Source organism: Odocoileus virginianus, chromosome 19, assembly GCF_023699985.2.
Source record: "Odocoileus virginianus isolate 20LAN1187 ecotype Illinois chromosome 19, Ovbor_1.2, whole genome shotgun sequence".
Classification (NCBI taxonomy): Eukaryota; Metazoa; Chordata; class Mammalia; order Artiodactyla; family Cervidae; genus Odocoileus; species Odocoileus virginianus.
Window position 1 is genome coordinate 22,434,960 of NC_069692.1, and position 21,713 is coordinate 22,456,672.

Sequence of the window (21,713 nt, forward strand, 5' to 3'; positions counted from 1 at the left end):
GGCTGTATCAAGAAGGAGCTCAAAGTTGAGGGCTTCTCAGTATTATTTTTGGAGTTTCCTCTAAAAATAAAAATCTTTGTGTATTCTCCCAATGATGGAGGACCTGAACTGATCTAGAGAGTGGGGAGGATTCATTTTGGGTCCAGGCCTCATCCTTCAGCTTCCCTTCCTGCAGTTGATCACACATTTGCAGCATTTATGGATCTGCCTTTTCCACTGGGGCAATCTGGGTCACTTCAGTCATGTTCTCAAACAAAGTATCAGTACTACTTCAGCAGGAAGAACAAAAGCATGGACCATGCCCTAATGTCCACAAGCCCACGATTGAATACATTTATATCGAAATAATCAACTATTTGGGATTCCCTGGTGGCTCAGATGGTAAAGAATCTGCCTGCAATCCGGGAGACCTGGGTTCCATCCCTGGGTCAGGAAGATCCCCTGGAGAAGGGAATGGCTACCCACTCCAGTATTCTTGCCTGAAGAATTCCATGGACAGAGGAGCCTGGCAGGCTACAGCCCATGGGGTCACAGTCAGACATGATTGAGTGAATAAGCCCAAAGGTGAATAATTGGTCAGTTTTTTTAATGTGAAATGAAAGTGTTAGTCGCTCAGTCCTGTCCAACTCTGAAACTCCCTGGACTATAGCCCACCAGACTCCTCTGTCCATGTAATTCTCCAGGCAAGAATACTGGATGGGTTGCCATTTCCTTCTCCAGGGGATCTTCCCACCCAGGGATTGAACCCAAGTTTCTGGCATTGCAGGCAGATTTTTTATCATCTGAGCTACCAGGGAAGCCCTTTTTAAATATAGGAGTCATTAAAATAAAATGTTACCTCTATTTCATCTAAGTATTTGATGACCAAAATTTATTTGTTCTCTACTTTTCAGAAATAGCCTTCATTTAAGAACGGTATAACTGGTTTTAAAAAAACTAAAGCTACTCTTCATTCAAGATGGGTTGCCATATGAATTTTACTTTCAGGCAATTCTATTTCATCCACCCATATTCTCTTTGAAACAATGGAGCTGGTGCCTAAAAATATCTCAGGCCGTGTGTGCTTGCTGTGAGTCTTTGAAATTGACGCTGTGACATCCTTCTGGTTTCTGGCTGCGGGATGGTGCATATATGTATTGTCTTTGTTAATTAACTCCGTCTTTTTAGTAAGCCTGAAACAGAAATTGGATGATGCTGCATGTGTGTACGTATGGATGAGATTCTTTGTGTAGTAGTGAGCCAGCAGCTGCAAGTGGGTTTTCAGTTTTCCTTTTAGTACTGATTGTTAAAGAGCTGTGAGTGAAGGCTCATTCTTTCAGAGCATGCTGCTGAACTTGGTACCCTCTGAGGCTGCTGTTGTGCTGTGTATATGGGAGAGGCCAAGTTTCCTCACTGATTTGGACAAGGGTAATGATTCTCCACCTGCTCTTTCTGTGGCAGATGAAGGCAACCCTCACCTGGCAAATTAGAACATTCTACTTTATCAATCAGAATGCTGCTGCTGTTGCTGTTGAATCGCTTCAGTTGTGTCCAACTCATTGCAACCCCATGGACTGTAGCCCACCAGGCTCCTCTGTTCATGAGACTCTCCAGGCAAAAATATTGGAGTGGGTTGCCATTCCCTTCTCCAGGGGATCTTCCCAACCCAGGGATCAAACCCCTCATCTCTTAGGTCTCCTGCTTTGGCAGGCAAGGTCTTTACCCCTAGCATCACCTGGGAAGTCCGTATATCAGAATGACGGCCTTCCTAAACCTCTTTGTAAGTATTTAAGAATGGAAGTCAGTCTTCTCTGTATAGATAGATGTTCCCTTTGGTGAAAAGTTCTTATAGTACTGACTGACTCTTTGCAGGTTATAGAGAGGCCAGTTGAAATTTCTAGAAAGAGAGAATTCCTTTTTCTTTTTTCTTTAACAGCTCGACACTGTCTAGATCCCCAGTAGGGGAGCCAGAAGAGAAGGCACATATTGCCTAGTGGCGTTTGGTAGGCTAAGACAGCGTGTCTCAGAAGCCAGGAAGAGATGGGGCTGTGCGTTGCCCAGGCATGGACTGTGGCGAGCTCATTAGCACGTTCTCTCCCTCCAGCCTCTGTGCTGCTTCTCTTGCATGTCTGCAGTGAGTTCATGATTTGAATGCCCATCTGCAGAAGACAATATATCAGTTTCTAATTCTCTTCCCCATGGCCATTTTTTCTTCCCTTCATTCTGAGTCATCTTTGATTAAACAAAACAAAGATGTGACTGTTAATTATGTAGTCTTCCAAATAGTGTAAATATTCTCTTGTGTGTGTATGAAGGGGGGATGGTTTTGATGGGGTTGATAATTTTTGATGGGGGTATTTTAAACCATGGGCCAGAAAGAAAGATGCTAAGAATCATACTAAGAGCAAGTTTGAGTCTCTACTAAGGTAGGAAAAATTGTTTCTGCTTTTTTTTTCCCCCAGATTTTTCAAACCTTTTACTTTCTACCCTGACATATTGTTGTCAACATAATTCCATTCAACTATTTTTATTGTTCTCTTTAGGTACCTTATTAAAACAGAAGCTTTGTTCAAGCAGCTAGAATCACAAAGAATAAATGAGGTGTTGGAACACAGTATTGGCAGGTTGTAGGCAGAGTACTGGTAAAGAATCCACCTGCAATGCAGGAGATCCCAGTTTGATTCCTGGGTCAGGAAGATTCCCGGGAGAAGAGATAGGCTACCCACTCCAGTATTCTTGGGCTTCCCTGGTGGCTCAGATGGTAGAGAATCCACCTGCAATGCAAGAAACCTTGGTTTGATCCCTGGGTTTGGAAGATCCCCTGGAGGAGGGCATGGCAACCCACTCCAGTATTTTTGCCTGGAGAATCCCCATGGACAGAGGAGCCTGGTGGACTGCAGTCCATGGGGTCGCAAAGAGTCAGACACGACTGAGTGACGAAGCAGCAACAGCAGCAGGAGACAGAGAGCATGAGAAATCTGGAGGTCCTGGTCCTGGCATTTTAAAGATTGATGTGAAGTGGGCATGGGTGCCATCAGTCAGCATCAGCTGCGCCCAGCACTTGACACAAGGTTCTAAGGTGATCTCGGGACTAGGTTTCCATGCACAAGTTGTGTAGGCAGGTGGGTTGGCAAAGCCTCTTGGAGAGTGTCTCCCAAGCTGATGGGAAAGCAGGCCCATGCCAAGAAGCCTATTTCGACAGTGAGACTTGCCCACAGTCAGACAGGAAGTAGGGCAGATAGAGTCTGGGGACTAAGGAGAGATTTAAGCCAAGAGGTATGTTGAACAAGACCTCAGGGACACATTTTTAACGTGTCCCAGCTATGGATGACTTATAGGCACTCTGAAGAAGGAGTGTGTGTGTGTGCACGCATGCGCATGCGCATACTCAAGATCTCCATCCCTATTTTTCTTGGCTCTGGCAACTAAAGACCTCATGCTGGCTTCCTTTGGTTGTACAGGCCCAGGTCTTTGCAGATGCAGGCGGGTGTTGGTGGCAACTGTGACTTCACAACAATTGTGTGAAGAAGAAAAAAAATTGTGGGCAAATCGATTGTCTGCAGCAAATGAAAATTCTATGGTGGTGCTTTGTGGGTGGTTTACAGGCAAAGAATGCTCAGTTCCCTTCTAATGTTTTTTTTTTTCTTCTACAGTTTTTTGAAGAAGCAGGATGCTGATCTAGACGTGGAAAAAGTAAGTTGGCAAGTTTTGCACTAAAAGCATGTGCCTTGTAAATTAGAAAGGGTTGTCCACCAAGATTAGGTCCACTTTGAACTTGGAATTGTGACTTTGAGCCGATGGGTTTCTGAGAGTGAGGTTGAATTAGAGGTGGAGCTGGTGTATGATAGAGAAAGCCTTAGCTTACTTAGGTGAACCTACTACTTGCCCCTCTCCCCTTATTTGTCACACTCAATTTTGACAATTATGGGAACATATGTTTTAGCTCTAAGATACATCTCCCCAGCCCAGAAATAGAACAGAGCAGCTGTCCTGTGGCTGCGGAGTCTTCAAGGGCTGGTGGGGGATGAGCAGCCCTCCAACTTCTGGTTAAGACTGCTTAAGAGAAGGTTCATTCATTGTTGGGTTTTCCTCTGCTTTCAGATGACTGCTGTTTACCGTTGCCCTAGTTGTACCTTCAAATTGCAGTCACTGGGTGACATGTCATGCTTTCACTCGCTTAACATTTTTTTGGTGCCCACTGGGTGCTGGACACCTTGCTAGACTCTGCCGAGACAAAAATGAATGTGAAAGACAATACACAGATGATTATTGCACAATCTGATAGAGCTGGGCATCCAGAGAAGCTGCTGGAGGGAGGGGGTGTGTGAAGGAACCATGTGTTCATTCTTTCTGTAGACTGGGTGAGTCTTCTCTGCCTGTGCTTCCCTTGCCTCCCAGGCCCCTTGGGTTCCCAGCAAAGGCTGGACTTAAACAGGTCTCACCAGCTAGCCATAGGATCCTTTAATGCCCCAGACTCCACTGACCAGTCACATGGCCTTGAGTGTAATCTTTTATTGAATCCCTGATCAGTCAGGGACTGCCATCTCATCATTCTAGAATGACTTGGATGTTATTTCTTATTTTGAATTTATGTGCAAGAGAGGTTCTTCTCCTAAACTAGAGCCATTCTGTCTCTAGACAGTGCACTTTTATTTTCGAGTCGAGGAAATACAACTCTCTTGAAACCTTGTTTGAGAACAGTTATGAGCAAGCTCTGATCTTTGACCCTGTGCAAACTCCCCAGCTTCTGCAGAATGATCTGTGATCTCCTGGACCAGGCCAGACCCCCAGCAGCCAGAGTCTCTGGGTGTCAGGAGCCACCCCAGGGTGGTGTAGCTCAGAACAGCAGAACACCCAGCAGAGATGGGGGCAGGGAGAGGGTCCAAGAAGTGCCTGGTGATGCTCCAGGCTACAGACCCTGCCTGGCCTCATGCGGCCCAGGCCACAGTGAATCCCACAACCACAAGACCAGGAGATCTAGCTCATGGATGGGGTGCATCTGTCTGTGAGCCTACGGGCAGACCAGAGGGCTGCAAATGGAGTGGGGAGCCCTGAGTGGAGTGAATTAAATTCTTGCTTCAGGTCTGCTATTCACATGCTCTAAGATCTTAGGCAAATCTCTTTTCCTTTCTGAGCCTCATTTTTCTCATCAGTAGTGAGAAAATTCCTTTTCCAGGACCAAGTAAAATTCTTCATTTTTTAACTTAAAAACACGAAACATATTTTTTTATTGTTGTTTTCTAACTTGAGCCTTGTATCAGAAAGGAAAAGTGGTTGTTGGCCACAGTCTAAAGAAGACTTAATAAGGCTGGCCATGGGCTGGGAGCTCCCTGCAGGTGGAGCCTGATCGATTGTCCTGGCAGCAATGTGTGTCTAACAGTGGGATGAACTGTGTGACTGACCCTGTTTTGGACGTTGCACGTTTGTTAGTGCTGAGGGAATTTAGACTAAAAGAAGCTAAATCTGGGGTGGGAAATGCTTCTTGAGCCAAGTGAGTTTGGGCTCCTCTGAAGGGTTCTACCCCCACCCTCTCAGTCAAGTAGATAGTGACCTGAAAAACACTTAACCATCAGAGAGGAGTTCACTATTTTAAAAGCTCTGATTCAAAAACTTCAATTCCAGAATCTTTTTCTAATGCTCAGAGAAGGTTATTGAGTACAGATATGCCAAATAATCTTTTTGCCTGTGTTTATATATCTGCCAGGAAGAATCTAGTACAGGGTGTACCTCCATTGTTTAAGTAAATGATACCTGTTAGCCAACCCAAGTGAAAAAAATTCACTGATGTCAGAATGTCTTTGTTGCCTAATGGATTTTTGAGTTTTCTCTTTTCGTTGAGCATTTTTGTAAGGATAGAACTAGGAAAGGAAACTTAGCTTTGTTTTGACATGTCAAAGCTCAGAGATACATCAGCATACATTCTATTATTATTGTCTGTAGTTTACTGGATTTCCACTACATACTGAGTGCTTTTATGTATGCCAGACTTCACCATTACAGCAGTCTTGTGCGGTGACCATGTCCCTTACCATGAGTTACTCAAGGCACCATAGTAGTAGCAAGGATGCTAATCATACTTATCCAGTCCAAAGCCTTCTCTTTCCCATGCCCCATCTTACCTTGGAATTGATATAGTGTTCAATATATCTTTTAATGTTTTCTATTGTGGTAAAAGTCACATAATATAAAACATACTATTTTAACCATGTTTAACTATATAGTTCAGTGGAACTAAGTAACAACTCTCACCATCATCCATCTCCCAGATTTTTCACCTTCCTAAAATAAACTCTGTTCCCATTAAACACCAGCTCCCCATCCTCCCTCCCCATCTCACCTCCATCTCCCAGACTCTGACATCTACCGGTATACTTCCAATTCTATGAATTTGACTGTTGAGACAGTCTATTTGTGTTATCTCCTTTTTAAAAGTCTTATGAGTAAGTAGTAAAAAAGCAATGTTACTTTCTAGAGAGGTCTTCCTTGACTCCCAGTCTGGCTGGAGGCATAGTTATTTGTGCAGTAGCCATCTAATATCTGTTTCCTGCTGGAATGTAGCCTTCGGTCTGAACTCTTCATGTATTAAGCCTAAAGCCTGCAGCCAGTATGCCTTCTTAAGGTGTTGAATGCCACATGACCAAATTGAGGGATAATGAGACCCAATAAAAGCTACCTTGGTAGGTAGAAAAGTTAAAAACTTTATTGTATACCCCAGAAATCATGTTTCTCTTCTCCAGCTATGGGTTTTATCTGTGGAAATCATGCTTGTTAATAGCATTATATGGAGATAGGATGATCATTCCCTGACTTTCTCCCCAAAAGTACAGTTTTAAGCAGACAAATGAATAGATAATTCTTAGAATGAAGTCATCTGGGCAAGTAAAGCAAGTCTAAAGGGAGAAGCAGTAAGAACACAAGGGAAGCATTAAAGTTTTTTTTGTTTGTTTCGCAGAATCTTATAGAATTATTGAGGAATATACTTCTGAGTATAGCTTCCATAAATCACTAATTTAAATATATAAGGTGTGTCTTCTAAAAGTGGAACCCATCCTCAAGTGAATTTTAGAGAATATGTAATCTGCTGGGAAAGATTGAAGGTGGGAGGAGAAGGGGACAGAGGATGAGATGGTTGGATGGCATCACCGACTCAATGGACATGAGTTTGGGTAAACTCTGGGAGTTGGTGATGGACAGGGAAGCCTGGTATGCTGCAGTCCACGGGGTTGCAAAGAGTCGGACACCACTGAGCAACTGAACTGACTGAATTAATTTTGTTTTTATGTCAGAAACACAAAAATGTACTTTTTAAAATAAAAAGCTGATAAAATTGAGTCATCTTAACCTTGATCTAAATGAATTTGATTAACATCTCTTTGGTCATAACTACTCGCAAAGTTCTGGAGAGACAGGTTTGATTTTCTTGTACCCTACATGGCCTTGGTCCAGCATGATTAAAGTGTTTTGGCGTCTGCCTTGAGCAAGGCCCCTGTTATATCTGTAGCTCCAGTGAAACCAAGAATTCCTTTACCGCTATTCCAGCTGTCTGCAGGGCTCAGATAGCTGCCTTCAGGCCTCAAATATGGCAAAAATACTACTGTCTCTTTGGTAGTAGGCCACCTCAACTAAAATCATCCTTTTTTTTTTTTCCATTTATTTTTATTAGTTGGAGGCTAATTACTTTACAATATTGTAGTGGTTTTTGCCATACATTGACATGAATCAGCCATGGATTTACATGTATTCCCCATCCCGATCCCCCCTCCCGCCTCCCAAAATCATCCTTGAGAAAAAAAAGTAAATTAAAAAATACCTTCTGCTTTAGAGTTGTTTCCTTTCTCTCAGTGAATTACTAAAAAATGGAGTAACTTCTGTGTTAACAGTAAATGTAGAATGCACATAGAAGTTACTCCATTTTTCAGTCTGTCTTTTGTTTTAATAAGTCCCAAAAGAAATGATAAAAAAAAAAATCCTAGATTCTTATTATGAGGCCAGATGTCTTGTGAAAAAAAAAAAAAAGATCTCTTTCTAAACAGTGAATGGTTCAAAATTCAAGACTGCATTAGAAAATAAGCTTTAAAGTCATGTATGATTCCTGCACAGCCGGTTGAAAAGAGAAAAAAGATTAATTCGAATTTTTCTTTGCATGTGTGCCAAGTCTCTTCAGTCGTGTTCGACTCTTTGTGACCCAATGGACTGTGTCCCGCTAGGCTCCTCTGTTCATTGGATTCTCCAGGCAAGAATACTGGAATGGGTTGCCATGCCTTTCTCCAGGGGATCGTCCCAATCCAGGAATCAAACCCGCGTCTCCTGCATTGTAAGCAGATTCTTTACCACTGAGCCATCAGGGAAGCCTTTAGTGGGGGTAATATAATTTCCAGGGGTCAGAGGATCATCAGGGCTTATATGGAATGTCCAAAGGCTTAAGAATGCTGGTCAGTGGGAAGGCATGTGGCTGTGTCTCTGTGGGCACGTGGGGGGTTTGGTGTCGGGGATACCACCTCCCTGGGTATGCTGCTTGCTCTAAGGAGAAGGAGAGAGAGAGAAGAGGAGGAACAGCATGAGTATAATGTGCTGCTGTCTATAGAAGCTACTCTTCCTGAATGGAGGGGAGCATTCCCCAGGTGCTTGTGGGTCCCTTAGGCCCTCTGACACATGTGCGTAGAATACTGCCAACTCCAGGACCTGTGAGACACCCAGTTAGCTTCCTTTCTCCATGCCCTTGGCCCCAACCTCACACACAGACTGACCTATTCTACTGGTGACTGATCATCGGGAAAGACCAGCCTCTGTTTCACTTAGCTGAGGCCAAGCCTGACACGGCCTACTCTCCTGGTGATTAAGGATCAAGAAAAAGGAATGGCTTTTGGTTGGGGATGGGGGAATGTCTGTGTTTAGGAGCAAGGAACTTTCACAGAATTTTGTTTTAGATTGAAGAGCAAACTTCTTAAAGTCCTGGACCAAATATTTTTGTTGTTAACGCATCACCCATAATAACTGACCAACTTTATTTTGCATAAATCTCTAAATTGTAAAACTAAGCGCCACCACTGTCCAAGAAGAAAAAACATGCCCTATGCCAATTCGAATTTCCAAGATAATAAGAAATCCCTCTTCCTAGATATGATAAACTCAGGCAGATATTGATGGCAGTTGGAAGAACTATGGGTAACAGTATTAGATTGTGATTCAAGGAAAGAGCTGAAAGGTTGGGATGGATTGTCTGCTTCTGGATGCAGAAGAGTTAATTTATCCTTTCCTCAAACATTGATGAACTCAGGTGGGCCAACCACTGTGTAGACCACATGTCATCTTATTCAGTTGTCCTGTTTTGCATGTGAGGAAAATGAAGCTCAACAGAAGTGAAGTGATTTACCCAAGGACTTGAACCTAGGAAGCAGCAAGATCTAAATTAGGTCTCGGTCTCTTTCCACTCCATGGTGGGGGTTCTGTCCTGAGGTTCCCTTGAGCAGAAGACAAATGAATCAGCGTCAGCCTGTCATCAAACTGGTAGTTTTATATGTACCTTTCGTTTTCCCTTCCTTGATTTTAAAAGGACTTTCTCCCTTATGGTGTGGTTTTTAAAATAGTAAAGATGCTTTTTATCAGGGAGATGTTAGAAACTCAAAATGGGAACCATGTCCTGCAACCTGACCTGGTACCACCAGCTGGGCTCCTGGGTGACAGCGTGAGAGCTGACTTGGAGAGATGGTGGTGGTGGGAGTCCGGGCAGGCCTGCGGGACCTTCCTCCTCTTTCTGAGGCCGGTTCCTAGGCTGGGGGATCATGCTGTTGTATTGCTCATCTCAGTAGCATTCATCATTCTCTGAAGGCTGAATGTTGCCAGGCGAGGGTGGGGAGAAATGCTGCCCACATCACAATAGAGAATCAAGACACGATCCCACCTACACTGGAGGCTCTCTCCTCCCATGTGTGCAGGCAGAGTGCTGGATCATCTCTTCCACAGCAGTGAAGAGGCCTGCTGGGTGGAGGTTAAATCGGCTGGTTGTCTTTCCTGCTTGGACTTACTGTCTGCTGAATTTCTGTGTGAAGCAGAGATTATTAGTAACACGTGCACTCAGAATGGCTTAAAAGATGCCTTTTATCACCGTCCCCAAACACTTTTAAAAGCTGAGCCGTACTTGTTCCAAGTCTGGTTTGGAATAGGCCATAAAAACACATACAAATTCAAACTTCTCCCTTGAAGAAGGTTATTCCTGCCCACTTTTGGCCCACAGCAAAATTTAACTAATCAGAAAACCTTCCTTTTAGTTTACGGTGACTGTCATCACAAATGAGTACAAACGTGGTGTTTTCACAGAGATCTGGTCTCTTCATGCTTTTGGAGTCCAAGTCCAGTGTTAAGATATCAGCAGGAATACATGCCTTTCTGAGGCTTTCGTTGTCGGGGGAGATTCTCAGGGGAGAATCAGTTGCTTGTCTCTTCTTTCCCAGTTTTTGGGGGCTCCAGATGCTCTGTGACTTGTGGCCGCATCTCTCCGGTCCCTGCCTCTGCCTTCAGGTTACCTTCTTCCCCTGTGCATCTCTGTCTCCTCTCCCTCTGCATCCTCTTATAAGGATGCCTGTGATGGCTTTGAGCACCTGCTGAATAATCTAGAATCATCTCCTCCTGTGGACATTCTTAGCTTTATCATATCACAGCATGCCATGTCAGATCATATTCACAGATTGCAGGAATTAGGAAGGGAATATCTTAGGGAGGGGGAGACATTTTTCTGCCTCTCACACCTTCTCTTGGGGGAATTTCTGTGTGTTTCATTTCCTGAAACTTAAAGCCTGTCACCATTTATTTTGCAAGTTACTGGAGTGAATTTGATCTTCCTGGAGGGGACCACTTGGAAGACCTAGGAACCAATCTTGTCTCCCAGGCCTCACTCAGAAAAGGCAAGGCCAGGCCTGTCTTCATTCTCAGACTGGGGTTAATGTGAGAATGAAGAATTAGGGGCTCTGAGAGCAGGGAGGGGCCTAGGAAGTCAGATCCAGTCTGAGAGAGGAACGGGCTACAGAGACAGGGTCGTGGAGACAAGGAGCAGAATGGGATGAACAGTCACTGCATCAGCCCCTCTTCCAGTGTGTTCCTGCAAGTCCTCAAGCTGTTGCTCATCAGATGAACCTCTTGGTCTTCATGCGAGAGCTCTTAACCTGAAAAACCATCCCCGCAAATCCATCTTTTCTTGGCCAACAGCCCTGGTTCTTACAAATCTTCTGACATTACCTGATGTCAGGAATTCTGTTATTCTGGTTACTTCCTCCTGAATGCCTTCCCTTTATGTCATTGTCTCTTTGAAAGCATGACACTCAGACACAAGCAGTACTTCAGAGATGTCTCAGCCAGTGTAGAGTAGGGTCTCTACACCAAAGACTCCTAAGGCCGGTGAGATGCACGTTTTCTCCATCATTAAATGCTGAACCAGTGCGGATCAGCATCACGTCTCTGATTCAGCCGCTCAGTGGCACTCTCAGCTTGCATTGAGCTTGTATTCAATAAAAATCCTTAAGACTTTAAAATATGAATTGCTTTAAACCCAGCCCCTTTGCCCTTGCCACGTAAAAATGCTGGGCTTCTGTCTGGGCTTCAGGATGGGGTCAGCTGGGAATCCAGAATACTATCCAGATGAGAATCCAGGGAATAGATGGATCCATGGCCAGGGACACGCTCACGGGGACATATGAGCAGCATGTTTGTAACAGGAGAGTGAAGGTAGCTGGGAAGGTCTAGCACTGGGGGAGTCCTTCCACGGGTGGCAGTCTGGATGCACATATGTTGTTGGGTAGCAGGATTGTATGGCTGAATCGGTCAAGGGGCCAGATGAGAGGAGTGGTGGAGAATGGGGACAAGACCAAAGCAAGAATGGGGACAAGACCACGGCAGGAAGCTGTAGAAGGTTTGGGTCCACAAGAACAACTTAGAGGATCAACTGCCAGAAGGGGGTGGGGCCCAGAACAGGAGACTGAGCCCAGAGAGTAAAAGGCAGCCCCAGCTCAGAAGTCAGAGTCATAACATTGATGGGACTCTGAACATCAGTGCCCTGGAGCCTCTCCCACCCAGGATCTGGGGTCAGGGTCATGGGCAGAGCTTATAATCCCAACAGAACAGGTTCAGGAGTCTGGAGCAGGCACCGACATCATTCTATATTTATGCAGTAGACTTCTCTTTTTTCTTTTGCAGTCAAAAGCAGGATTTTTTTCTGTTAACTTAGAGGGATTTTGTTGTTGTTTTGGTCCAGCCTATTAACATCCTTTAAAATCTCTGGTCTTCCTTCCTTCCTTTCTCTTTGTTCTGTTTTCTTTCTGTCTATATCTTGGCTCTTCTACATTCTTTTTAAAATTTTTTATTGGAATATAGTTAATTTACAGTATTGTGTTAGTTTCCAGTGTACATACTTTCTTCCAGTCAATTAACTGTCTCCTCTCATCTGAGAATTATTTGTGATCTCCATAAGCACATCTTGATGAAAGCATCCTTAATAAGCAAGGAATGACAAACCTCCCAGGCCCTGCATACAAGGACCTCCGTCCAAGTCAGATGTTGCTCCCTTGGGAGGGCTGTGCTCAGCTGAGTCCAGCAAACCCAGCTGTCTCTTGGCCCAGGTTTTCACACCTTGCTCAGCTGTGTTCTAGTGACTGTCCGGAACTTTGCTGACGTCAGGGTCCTCTCTGTCTGTAATCTGTCACTCAGACAGTCCGTGAAAGCACCGTGAGATGGAGGCAGGCCGCAGGAAGGAGGGTTGGAAGAGAACTTGATTGTTTGCTATTTTGAGGGCAGAGATACCCGTTTGCTCTGAGCAAACAGCACGCCCCACTTCCTGGAGCGCACCTTGGGGCATCAGCTCGCGGAGGGTCTTTGAAGGAGGGACTGGAACCCTGTATTCAGATGTGCAGGCCTGATCTTTGTCTTAAGCGTTCGCCTCCACTGAAGACCGATCCTCCTCTGCGGGTTCCGTGTGGTCTGTGGAGAGCAGCACCCATTGTCAAGTGAACACAGCTGCTTCTCGGAAGCCGTGGGGTGTTCGTGAGGTTGTGAAACGCACCACCACTGAACAAAGTCAGGGTGCAAAGTGAAGGAAAGGAAGTGGACCGTTTCTGTTAACACAAGAAGAGATGAAACAATGCATCCATTTGCATAGTCCTTCCAACAAGGCGACCGACCGTGAGAAAGCGAGATGGTTCCAGAGCCGAGCACAGGCGGCCTGAAGCAGCAGAAAGAGTGTGAGGGCCCAGGGGCTTGAGTGAATCCTGACGGGGTCTCCAAAGAGCTGTGTGGTGGTGACCGTGCAGGAAGCAGAGCGTTATCACTTGTCAACTTGCAGCTGTGGTGAGTGTCTCAAGGAGAGGTGCAGGGTGCCCTGAAATCTAGCGCAGTCACTAGAGGACCCCGAATGGGAGTCAGTGAAGAGATGCTGACGAAGGGAAGGCGTTTAATAATTTACACCATCTGTCTGTTGTCCTCTTTCTTTGGGCAGTACTACCCAAGGACTGACTAACTCCCAAGTATGCTGTGGAAAAGAGTCATACACGGGGTAGGAGGTTTTCTGTCAAGGGAAGGTTTCTTTCCACAGCATGATTGTATCTTTTGCTACAGTAATTTAACCCGAACAAAACTTTTTTTGTGTGTATGTGTGGGAAGATTTTGTTCATCCTTAGGAGAAAAGTGGTCCTCCTAGACTAGGGGTGGCGGAAACAAAGTAACTGCCACTTTGCCTTTCATACTATTATCAGATGAAGGAATCTTTTTTTTCCCCCTTACACCAGAGAGCTTGACCCATGCATCAACGTGAGACATATTGCAAAAAAAAAAAAAAAAAGTGAATTTGATAATGGGGACAAAATTTGAACAGCTCTTAGGTCTTATTGGTTACTTCATTTTCTTTTTGTTAATTTTTTTTACTTTTTATCTTGTACTGGGGGCTTCCTTGGTGGCTCAGGCTCCTTGCTGCAATGCAGGAAGACCTGCATTCAATTCCTGGATAGGGAAGATCCCCTGGGGAAGGGAACAGCTACCCACTCCAGGATTCTTGCCTGGAGAATTCCTTGGACAGAGGAGTCCAGGGGGTTCCGGTCCATCGAGCTGCAAAGAGCTGGATACAGCTGAACGACTAACACTTCCATAGCCAATTAACAGACAATATTGTGATAGTTTCAGGTGAACAGTGAAGAGACTCAGCCATACATATACATGCACCCATTCTTTCCTAATCTCTCATTTTCAGTACCTCTTCGTGAAGTTTAGAAGTTGTTACAGCCATCATGCCCATGTGGCTCAGCTGGTAAAGAATCCACCTACGATGCAGGAGACCCTGGTTCAATTCCTGGGTCAGGAAGATCTGCTGAAGAAGGGATAGGCTCCCCACTCCAGTATTCTTGGGCTTCCTTGGTGGCTCAGCTGGTAAAGAATCCTCTCTCTGCAATGCGGGAGACCTGGGTTTGATCCATGAGTTGGGAAGATCTCCTGGAGAAGGGAATGGCTACCCACTCCAGTGTTCTGACCTGGGGATTACTATGGATATGGGGTCACAAAGTCGGACATGACTGACTTTCACTTTCACTTTTCACAGTGATCATTAGTTAAGTTTTAGGTATGGGGAGGCCTTACTGGCATTGTGTCAGAGGTACTTTTTTTTAATATGGCCCTTGAGCTGGTAGAACTAAAAACTTTTGACAGCCACTATAATATTTGCCATATCTTTTCATATTTGGTGTTACTGATATTGGCTACTAGCCAATCAAGTAACTTTTCTTTATTCTATTTTTACAGTGGCCCAGTAGAAAATATAATTAGGGTTCATTGTTTTCTAGATGGTAAATACAACAAGAAGACACCACATAGAGTTGATCCTTGAACAGAATGGGTTTGAAATGCAAGTGTCCACTTACGTGCAGAGCTTTTTCAAATACATATTACAGTACTGCATGATCTGCACTTGGTTGCATCTCCAAATGCAGAGCCAAGGATAAGGAGGGCTGACTGTAAAGTTACATGTAGATTTTTGACTGTCCGGAAAGTTGGCTTCCCAACCTCCCCTGTCTGTGCTGTTCAAGGGTCAACTGTAATGTTTTTTTGAAGGAAAAAGCAAAAAACTTCAGAGACTATCATTTCAGACCCCACAGAGGAAGATGTATCAAGGAGGAAAAGTGCTTATTTGTTTTTTGTTTTCAAGTTTTTTTTAACAGACTTCATTTTTTAGAGCAATTTTAGGTCCATAGAAAAACCAAGAGGAAGGTACAGAGATTTCTTATGTACCCTCTGCCCCCACACATGCATCGCCTCCACAAATATTGTTACAGATGATGAACCTACACTGACACATCATTTTCACTCAGAGTCCATAGTTTACTTTAGGATTCATTCTTGATGTTGTACATTTTATGGGTTTGGACAAGTGCATAATGACATATATCAACCATTACAGTACCATACAGATTATATTCACTGCCCTAAAAACCCTTTGTGTTCTGCGTATTCATCCTTCTCTCATCTCTAACCTCTAGCAGCTAGTAATCTTTTTTACTGTCTCTATAGTTTTTGCCTTTTCCAGAATGTCATATAGGTGGAATCATATAGTATATAGCCTTATCTGATTGACTTCTTTTGACTAGTAATATGCATTTATGTTGTCTCCATATTTTTCATGGCTCAATAGCTCATTTCTTCTTAGAGCTGAATCATGTTTCATTGTCTGGGTGTACTACAGTTTATTCATTCATCTCCTGAAGAACATCTTGGTTGCTACTAAGTTTTGGCAATTATGGAAAAACTACTATGAACATCTGTGTGCAGGTTTTTGTGTGGATGTAAGTTTCATTTTCTTTGGGTACATACCAAGGAGCACAATTAAAAGCATTCCTTTTTGTTGAAAATCTAGAAAAAAAATTTTTTTTTCTTTCAGGGTGGTGGTGTAGAGCCCAAATCAGTGTATGCCATAGGCCTGTTTGTATGTGAATTCTAAGCAGCCCTCATTTCACTGATGCTTTATCCATGAACATCCATCACTATATTTCAGCTCAAATTTGAAATAATGAATGACTAATTTTTGCTTTTTCTCTTATATTACCATGTCCCCTGACTCATAATCATTGAGAACTTTCTTCACTCAAATTGAAGGAACTGACCAACTTGGATGCCTTTCTCCAAGAACCCTCCTTTTTTTCCTTTCTTTTCCTATGACCATATCCCTGAGTCAGGTTCTTGGCACCTCAGACTTTGGAATCATCTTCCCAGGCCTGGTGTTCAGATGCGTCTTTCAGTTTCTCTGATTATTGCTAAACTCTTGTCTGAATTCTGTTGAAGCCATCCACCGATCCTGGCCCCCTTTCTGGGCCCCGCCATCCTGCTCCTCATGGGGCTAAATATAGAGTTGTTCACAGTATCCTGTCACCTCTTTGCACCTCTACCTTACTTTTCTTGTCATTTTTTTTCATATTCATTCTTCTGTATATCTTCTGTGATCAAGTGAAAATAGGTCCATTAAAGTTAAAATGGGGCCATGATGTTTGGTTTTCATGTTATGATACAGGCAGTATGAAGCATTTTTGAAAAAGAACCAAATTAACCAGACTCAGATCTCCAGGACAGTGGTTACAGTTATGTATTTTTCCCACAAGAAGTCTACTACATAGAAGAAACAAACTGAAATTAAAAAAAAAAAAAAAACACAATTATTTGCCAAATCCATTTGCTATTGAAAGACTTTATCAATTTCCATTCCTGGGTAGGAAATATAAGCTTTTAGAATCAACATTCCTGAAATAAAATAAATCCAATAAGAACTCTTATTTAGTCTAAATTAAGGCCATCATATGAAGATCAGGACTCCTGATATAAGTGTATATGTAATCTCAGTATAACTGAGATTAGAGCAAAAAGTAATCTCAGGGTCTACTGTTCAAAGAGGAGAAAGCAGGATGAAGAATTATGCCAGGGTTGGGAGACTGGGTGTCTGAGAGCTGGGGGGCCTGAGATAACTTGATAGGAACAAAGGGGAAGTCAGGCCTGGTGGCAGTAATACAATGGCGTGAACTTGACAAGCTTCTCGGGAGCAGTAGGAGACCCTGTGGTTGGGTCGGGCTTGGAAAGTCCGGGCCAGCACTGCCTCCTACAGCTCCACTTTGCACCCTAAGTAGCATTTCAGGTCCCCTTGCAACCTGGTCGCCATCATCTTCTGAGGGAGAAGTCACTGCAGTTTACCTTCCCATCAGCGGTGGCCTGGATCAGTGCTCCAGGTGAGTGCATCTGGAAGGAAGGAAGGAAGAGCATCACGTGGGGGCTTCAGTGATTCTCATGTTTCAGTGGAGTCCATGGAGCGAGCTCGCAGGCTAAGCCAGAGTCCCCAGCTAAGGGCTCCGTGGAGGGTCAGAGGGCCAGGGAGGGGGCACTGCGCGAGGCGGGCCCCTCAGTGTAACATGAAAAATTATGGTGATGTATGCAGGAGTGTGTCTGTGTGTGTCAGATACATACATATATATCTACGTGAAGAGGGGTGGGGAGGGAGGGGAAGAGAGGCAGAGAAACAACACAACACCTCTGTCCATAATGCAGCTTAAAAACCAGAATATCACCAGCACTTCAGAAGCCTGTGTGTTCCTCCTTGGCCATACCTCTCTCCTTCAAAGGAAACACTGTTCTGAATTTTGTGTGTGTCATTTTCTGGTTTTTCTGTGTAAGTGTGTCTCCCTAAGCAATCTGTCATTAAGTCTTGTTTGCCTCGGGGTTGTATATAAATAGTATTCTTGTACCATTTGCTTTGTTCAATCCATGTTTACTTTTTAAGATTCATCCCCATTGATGCATGAAGTGTCACGCATGAAATTCATTTCTACCTCTGTGTGGTCTTGCCTTATATGAATACACCACAATTTATTTATCCAGTCTCCTCTCAATGGACATGTGGGTTATTTCCAGGTTTGTGCTATTTTAAACAGTGCTGCTGTGAACATTCTTGTATGTGCATCTTGCTGCAGTTTCTCTAGGATAGGGACCTAAGAGAAGAATTTCTGGGTCTTAGAGTCTGTGCATCTTCAGCTTTACTGGGTAATGCCAAATTATTCTCCAGGGTGGTTATATTTGGACATTCCATCTGACATTCCCATGAGTAAACAGAGTAACTTTTAAGAGAAGGGGAAGTCCGAAGGGAAGAAGAAATGCGTGATTAGCTAAATATTGGTGTGGAAAAGGATGTCATTAGGGTTTGATGAAGTACAACTCCCCATGAAAGTGTGGAGTAGAAACAGCTGGGGTCATGAAGGGGAACGGAATGTGTAGGTCTTACACAACCATTGTGGGAATGGTGAACGCATATCTTGCATGGACTGTAGTCACATTGCCATCAGGGAGTAGATTCCATCTCGGTAGGAATCAAACACCCAGTTCACTCCATTTTCACTCAGTTTCCACTGATCAGCAGGAACCTTCAGCTCTCTGTCTGGGGAGCAGATAGATGCTGCCAGGCATTTCAGGGTCTGTTTCCACATCAAACTGAGGGTGGCATGGATTCTAGTCAAGCTTTTAAAACAGATCAGGGGCACACAAAGATTTGGGAGATTACTTTACTCTCAACACAGGGGGATTGTTCTTAACAGCATGCCTTGTATTTTACAAATTCAATAGATGACACGGGGTTTGACAATGCTGTTTCCCTGACCTCGGATGAGAACTCAGAGCTGCTGTGTGGTTTTAATTCACTTGACCTGAGAAATATGGGTCTGTGTCTTTTTGAATAGCACATTAACTGTGAAATATGACACAGTCCTAGGTGAGCATTTTGACCACATTTGCAAATCCTGACCACTGTGATACGTAAAACTGATAGAATTTGTTTTCAATGAATTTCCATTCTCTCAAATCGAGATTTGAGTGAGGATAATGTCTTTTGTTGGCATTCCTGTGAAAATGAAAGTAGAGCATTAAACCATTAAAAGCACGTGCTCTCTGAAGTCTCAGAAGGGCAGCTTTTTTTATCGTGTTATTTTTGGGTCACCCTTTATTAATAGCATTCATCCAATTTATTTGATTCCAGGCCAGAAAGCTCTGTGATGGTGGCATTTTCAAAATTTTTCAATCGTAGTTTTTCATCATCTGTTGACTGGTATTGTCTTTTGATGATGACATTACACATTTGGGAAAGCAACATTGTATACTGGAAATAACACTGTGCTTTGCCAAAAATATATAAAAGAACCTCAGTTTTCCGTAAGTGAGATCTCATTATGTAAACCATGACACATCTATTCAGTGTAATATTACGTATTAGTTAAAATGATGATTATAAAAATTGTTAAATAAGTTGGACAGATGTTTAGTTTAAGTTTTAAAGAACAGAATACAAAATTGTGGGATATAATCCCAATTTTGAAAGCAAAATGCATGGGTAAGAAAAGCCTACAAAAATTATACCAAAATGTTAGTTGTTGTACTTGGGTAAATGAGATTCTAGGGGTTTGCTTCTCAGTGTGGTTATATTACTTTCATAATAAAATTAATTAAAAGAATGGAAGGAGAGATCAACCTGGGTTCAGATTGCCCTGTACCGCTAACCAGCTGTTTGACCATGGTCAAGCTACTTAATTGGCTTCCTCAGGAGCTAAAGATGTTATGTTTACCTCCATAGGGTTGTTGTCAAATGACATGATGTTCTGAAGACCCCCCGTGCAGGTAGATGTTTCGGCGGTTCCTGTCCTTTTCTCCAGCTTTCCTTTTTCTGTCGAAACAGGCCTCGCCCAGCACACACCCAGCAGCTATGAGTGATGCTCTTTTATCGTCTGGTTTCTATTTTGTCTGGTTGGGGCCTCACTCTGATCTTGGTAAATGCTTTTGACCTCTTGAAACTTCTTTTTTAGCAGTGACAACTGATGGTTATTTTAGAGGAGTGAGTGATGAGTAGGAATGCTTTTTGTCACAAGAGGGGAAGTTTGAAGAACTGGACTTTCTAAAGTCCTAGAATTTCAGCTGTTCAAATACATGTATTTGATTGACAGAAATATGCTTGCTAATTTAAGGATATCCTTGTTAACCTCCCTTGGCCAGTGAAGAGGGAACATGTTAAATGCTTGCTAACCAGGCTGGTGATTTTCTTAGCTCTGCCAAGTTCTTCTAAGAGACAGGTACAAATAATATGTATGAGAAGAATTCAGCCAGGATCTCTAGGGACTGTGTGTACCCTCTAAGATGTTAAATGGAGCTTTATAAACTTTTGAGATTATGTGTGATGATCATGTTCAACACTTGATGTAAACAGGAGCCAGAGATACTCTATGAGATCATAGTTTCTAACTTATTTCAGAGTAAGTTTACTGGGGGTGGGGAGAGGAAAGTTCGTTTCTTAATAGTAATAGCCAGATGCAGATTGACTAGGCAGTGGAAAATGTAATCTTGCCCAGAGTTCAAAAAAAGATGCCTACATGGCCCCAAATTGTTCCCTCTTCTTGGACTAAGACCCAGAGTATCTGAGATCGCCCCTAGACTCTTAGAGTCTATTAGGGCAGAGGACCTTCCTGACCTACTCAAGGCTAGACTCTAGGTCTCTGAACTCTCAGTTCTCATCATGTCCAGAATAGCAGACTCACCCTTGGCCTCTTGAGCTAGTCACTGGACAGGCTGAGCCTCATTTGTGTTGTAATATGAGAGGTTTAATCTCCAAGGGCTCTCCTAGCTCAAAATCTCAAAGATTCAGTAATTCCTTTCAGTATTTCTTTCTGTAATGTGTCAACATCTTGAGAGAGACAGGCTAATTAAACCAGAGAAAATCAACTGTGAGTTCTTATCCCTTAAAGTTGGAGGCTCTGAATCAGGTACCTTATCTTCTGCAGATAGTGTGGTAGGATCAGGATCTTTCTGTCCAAGGCCACAGTTCCATACAACCCAATATTCATGGCCCAACAAAGGGCCCAAATTGGCATAAGGCAAACCAGAGTGTCCCAGTGGGGACTTCCTATAGGCTGTTGTTCAGTTCAGTTCAGTTCAGTCATTCAGTTGTGTCTGACTCTGTGACCCCATGAACCACAGCACGCCAGGCCTCCCTGTCCATCACCAACTGCCAGAGTCCACCCAAACCATGTTCTTGTTGGTGATGCCATCCAACCATCTCATCCTCTGTCGTCCCCTTCTCCTCCTGCCCTCAATCTTTCTCAGCATCAGGGTCCTTTGAAATGAGTCAGCTCTTCATATCAGGTGGCCAAAGCATTGGAGTTTCAGCTTCAACATCAGTCTTTCCAATGAACACCCAGGACTGATCTCCTTTAGGATGGACTGGTTGGATCTCCTCACAGTCCAAGGGACTCTCAAGAGTCTTCTCCAACACCACAGTTCAAAAGCATCAATTCTTCAGCACTCAGCTTTCTTTATAGTCCAACTCTCACATCCATACGTGACAACTGGAAAAACCATAGCCTTGACTAGACAGATCTTTGTTGGCAAAGTAATGTTTCTGCTCTTTAATATGCTGTCTAGGTTGGTCATAACTTTCCTTCCAAGGAGTAAGCGTCTTTTAATTTCATGGCTGCAATCACCATCTGCAGTGATTTTGAAGCCCAGAAAAATAAAGTCTGACCCTGTTTCCACTGTTTCTCCATCTATTTCCCATGAAGTGATGGGACCGGATGCCATGATCTTAGTTTTCTGAATGTTGAGCTTTAAGCCAACTTTTTCACTCTCCTCGTTCACTTTTATAGGCTGTTGTAGCTCTTTAGAAAAAGGAAGAGAGCAAGGACAGGAAGTAAAAGGCT

At 43.5% G+C, this 21,713-nt stretch overlaps 1 protein-coding gene across 8 annotated transcripts in view; it reads left to right on the forward strand.

Moving 5' to 3' along the window:
- FYN (FYN proto-oncogene, Src family tyrosine kinase) overlaps positions 1–21,713 on the forward strand; it is a 213,754-nt gene that overhangs the window by 24,745 nt on the left and 167,296 nt on the right. For 6 of the 8 annotated variants that reach the window (XM_070449950.1, XM_070449948.1, XM_020890399.2 and 3 more), the window contains exon 2: positions 3,633–3,672. The gene's annotated coding sequence lies outside the window, so the exon portion shown is untranslated. Of the gene's footprint in view, positions 1–3,632; positions 3,673–13,144; positions 13,312–21,713 lie in introns of those variants that run through there. The other 2 variants (XM_070449952.1, XM_070449949.1) reach the window with 2 other exon arrangements.